This window comes from Piliocolobus tephrosceles, chromosome 9, assembly GCF_002776525.5.
Source record: "Piliocolobus tephrosceles isolate RC106 chromosome 9, ASM277652v3, whole genome shotgun sequence".
NCBI classification, from domain to species: Eukaryota; Metazoa; Chordata; class Mammalia; order Primates; family Cercopithecidae; genus Piliocolobus; species Piliocolobus tephrosceles.
The window spans coordinates 58,348,370-58,353,486 of record NC_045442.1 but is presented as its reverse complement, the minus strand read 5'-3'; positions in this window follow the sequence as shown (position 1 = coordinate 58,353,486).

Genomic DNA, 5,117 nt, shown 5'->3' with positions numbered 1-5,117 from the left:
ACCGTGTAGACCAGGATGGTCTCGATCTCCTGACCTTGTGATCCGCCCGTCTCGGCCTCCCAAAGTGCTGGGATTACAGGCTTGAGCCACCGCGCCCGGCCTCCAAATTTTTTTCTTATTTTTATTTTTAAAATATTTGAAGACAAAGAATTTAATTCAGTGTCAGTTTTAATGATGTTTCAGGACCATTTTTAGAACTATTTTGGGGGAACAAGCTGGGATTTAATTCAACCTCATGATGGGTTTAGTTTTATGGGCTCACAACTAGTAAGATGAAAATTTTAAATGGAAGATAAAATGCCCATCAACACCACCACGAATAGCTCAGCAATGGTTTCTTTTTCTTCTAATAACCAGATAATTGCCTGGGATCACTAGTTTATTTAGCTAATTCAGACTCGGTCTAGCAAACAGGTAAGAAGGGATAACTTGTGTGACTCTTCTGTAACCATCCTTCCTCAGGTCTCAAAATTTAGTTTTTGCAGTCCATCCTGTTTGTTCAAGAGAATGCTGACCTTCCTCCATAGCAATAACAGATTTTATTCAGGGTAACAATGTATGCAGAAACCACTTCTCAATCTCCTTTGTAGATAGTTATGTCCATGTGGCTAAATTCTGACCAAAAAGATATGAGTTAATGTCATATGGGACTTCTAGTAGAACAACTCAGAGAAAGCTAACTCCCCTTCCCCTTTTCTTTGTCTCATTTCCTGAAATGTGGATATAATAATATCCGGAGATCTGGCAGCTGTGAAAGGAAAATAAATCTTGGGACCCCAAAATCACTAGGCCAAGGAAAAAGTCAAGCTGGGAACTATGTCAGACAAACCTGCCTTCTATTTTATAAGATAGCTACAAGGACAAAAAGTTACACACCTCCCTCACAATTTGCCCACAAGGAAGTTCCTTGTGGACAAAGGACCAATAGAATTCAAAGTCATCTCTCTGAGGCTCACCTGAGGCAAATGCATATCTGATTGCTTCCTCTGCCTTTTGTTTATGTAAAAATGAAGATTCACTGAGCCAGACTAAATTGCATTCAGTGGAAGGCTGATCAAGGACTCAAAAGAATACAACCTTTTGTTTCTTATCTACTTATAACCTGGAAGCCCTCACCTCAAATTGTCACAAACCAAGGTACATCTTAGACATTGACTGATGTCTTATGTCTCCCTAAAATGTATAAAAGCAAGCTGTACCCTGACCACCTTGGACACATGTTGTCAGGACCTCCTGAGGCTGTCACAGGTGAATCCTTAATCTTGGCAGAATAAACTTTCTAAATTGATTGAGACCTGTCTCAGATACCTTTTGGTTTACACAACCATCTTGGATCACAAGATGCATCTTCAAGGACTGTAAGACCTCAAAGTTGAAAGCCACCCCAGAGAAACAGAAAGAAGGAAAGAACCAGGGACCAGGGTCCTTTATGACTTAATGGACCCTCTGTATCAGTTTTCAGTCCTGAAAGTCTGCCTCCAGATTTCTTTTCTTTTCTTTTCTTTCCTTTCCTTTTCTTTCTTTCTCTCTTTCCTTCTTTCTTTCCAGGGTCTTAGTCTGTCACCCATGCTGGAATGCAGTGGTGCAATCACAGCTCACTGCAGCCTCAACCTCCCCTGGGTCAGGAGATCCTCCCAACTCAGCCTCATAAATAGTTGGGACTATATGCTTGAACCTGGCTAAATTTTGTATTTTTTGTAGAGACAGGGTTTCACCATGTTGTCCAAGCTGGCAGATTTCTTTTACGTAGAAACTAAGCCTTGTGTTTTTTTAAGCCACTTGTACTTCAGCCTCTTAATATCAACCTGGTTTAATGTCTAATGGATACTTAACCGAGTACCTTCATTTTTCTACAAGATAGTTTAATTATTTTATCTGCTTTATTTTCTCTTTTCTCCTTTTCTTCACTTCCTACTTAGCCCTTTAGAGATGCAATTATAGCCTTTTACCTCCTCTTCACCAGACACTTCCTACAGGACAAGTTCATCTATGTGCTTAGAAGCTCCAAAGCAGATCTCTCACCCACCAGAAGGTTGCCTTGACAAATAACAGTCAATTTATAACCCAAAGTATATCCAGATATCAGAGTTTTTAGCCACCTTTATAACCATTTCTGCCCATGAAGATGCTAACATTACTGCCCAGTAGATAAGTCACCAAAGTAAGTAGGCAGACCCCCACCTGCTTACTTCCACCCAGTACAGGCCTCCCCCTTTAAAAGCACCCACTTTCTCTCCAAAAGCAAAATGATACCCTTAAGGCAGGAATCCTGTACTTCTTCCCCTAAGCTATCTTTGTAATACAAAGTCACTTTCTTTGTATCAGCTCTTGCTCTTGTTAATTGGACTCTGCAAGTGGTGAACATTTTGCATTACAGATGCAATTGTGGATGGGAATTTGTTCATTCATTCAATAGATTATTATTGCACATCCAGGCCCCAGACATTATCCTAAGCATTGAGTATTCTGGTGCCAGCTGATGGGGTAATAAAAATAAAAATAGTAATTATAATTACTACTATGGATACTGTGTTAGCTCCCTTTTCCACTTGCCCCTCCAAATCCACTCTCCACACACCCTACTTCGTGCCCCTAGGAGTCTGATTTATATGGATGCCATGAGTGGGCTTCCTTACCCTTTAGCTCCAGTTGGATCTGGTCAGTAAAGAGAACCAGTGGGAGCTAAAAGGAGAGAGGAGGAAGAGGTTGGAGTGTTTATTCCGCTTGTTCTTGTATTAGTCCATTTTCATGCTGCTGATAAAGACATGTCTGCGACTGCATAATTTATGAAGAAAAAGAGGTTTAATGGATTCACAGTTCCACGTGGCTGGGGAGGCCTCACAACCATGGCAGAAGGCTAAAAGCACTTTTTACCTGGCAGCAGCAAGAGAGAATGAGAACCAAGTAAAAGGGGTTTCCTCTAATAAAACCATCAGCTCTCGTGAGACTTACAAGAACAGTATGGGAGAAACTACCACATGATTCAGTTACTTCCTACTGGGTCCCTCCTACAACATGTGGGAATTATGGGAGCTACAGCTCAAGAGGAGATCTGGGTGGGGACACAGCCACACCATATCAGCTCCCCACTGCAGGATTGCTGTAAGCTGGCTTTGTCTGGCTTCCAGTCAGGCAGCCCACTTCACACTATTCTCTGTCTCCAGGTCCTCACAACTGCCCCTTTTCTTATGTCTGTGGACCTCGGGTAGTCATTGTGGCCAGCGGTACTGAGTTTGAAGCTTCACTACATTCTATCCACGTCTTTATAAAAAGTCCCTTTTCAAAACACTCCTCAAATGAATTCATTGCAATGTGCCATCTGTTTCTTTCTGGGAACTGAAGAACTTCTTATGAAGTGTTTCTTTTTTGACAGATACTGCTAGGTATACCGTTTCATCAAATCTTTACAATCTTGTCTACATTTTACCTAGCAAGGCTGAAAAAAAGAGAGGCTGAGTGAATTGTAACCAAGGCGTTGACTAGGTTCTTTTATTTTCCTAACCGGGACACATATAGAGATAGGCTGGACCTTATACAAAACAGAACAAGCAAAATTTACCATAGTGTACCCTTCCATCTTGCTCTCAATCCCGGCTTTTCTCTTTGTGTCTCTTGCTTGCAATATCCTGTTGCTATTCCTTGGAGTTCAAGGATCCCTGTTGTGGTGTCTCTCTGGTCAGTCGTCCCAGCCATGTTTCTTGCTGTGGTTATCTTCCCTGTGCTACAAGCTCTCAGAACACTGCCCTCCCTTCTCTTCAGTGATGCCAAGTTACCCGGATAATAATACTGAGCTCTGCAGTACTTGCTGATACTTTTCATTGTTACCTCTCCAAGGGTAGCAAGAACTCTAATTGACCAGTTACCTTCATTTAAACAGAGGACTTAACCTGTACTGGTAGTTTTAGAGACTGCTGTGGTGACTAAAGAGACATTTTGATGGTTATATCCTCATTGACTGCAGACCCACTTGGTATAAGGTGGTCTTGTGCAAGACACAAGAAAAATATTTCATATTTAGTGCTGACAAAATTCTATGGCAATTCTCCATCAAAGTATTCTGATTTGATTCCTAATATTGTTTTCCCTAATGTATCTTTTAAAAGTCTTATTTATATACTCCACACAAGGAGAAGAATTCTCCAGGCGATATGTGGGATTAGTAGAAGTAAAAAAAAAAAAAAAAAAAAAAAAAAGACTTTCGGTGGTGGAACGAGATTCCCTGATACCATTCATCTGTTGAGGAAAAGTCCAGCCAAGTCCATTTTATCGGTATCAAAGACAACATGTAACTTAGCCTCCTAAACACTTTCAAATTCTCTATCCACATAATAGCACATTTTTTAAAAAAGAGTAAGCTGTGTCCAAAAGTGTGTTCAATATATTTCTCCAGACAACAAACATTCTAGAATTGTAACTTACTTGTTTCTGGTGTAACTGGGAGGCAAGAAAAACAATTCAAATGATTCTAGTTGCATAACAAAGCCTACATACCAGGAACTGTAAGAGTCATTCCCAAAAGCAGCTCTTCAAATGTGCATGCCCTATTTTCATTATCCAAACAATGCTTGAGTGAGTTAGCACTTTCTTACTAGAAAAGACTTGTGTATATTGAAGGATACTGATGGCAAAGAATTCTGCCAAAAACATTCTATTGCACAGGTAAAAGTCTTGCCTGAAGGGTAGAACTCAAGAGATCCCTGGCATTTGGTTCAGCATGGTACATTTAATCATAATATAAAATTTGCAAAAAAGTGTGGACTCTTGCAATATTCTCTTCCTATGACAGTGGAGAGAATTCTATTACTACCAATTTTTCTTGACTTATGTAGTAAGAGGCAGATTATAAAGATTAGAATAACTTTGATAATTTTAAAACATGACTGCAAATTCTGTGACGTTCTTCCCATTGAGAGCTGTAGTCTCCATTTGTACCCCTTGAACCTTGACAAGCTTGTGAAATCTTAGGCCAGTAGGGTATGGTAGAAGGAATGCTAAGTGATTTCCAAGGCGGGGTCATAATTTCTGCCCCATTTGCTGGAAAATTCTTCTTGGAGACTTGAGCCTGAGTCTGTCATGCTGGAAAGACCTGGGGTAGGCACTCCAGTTACCAGTCCCAA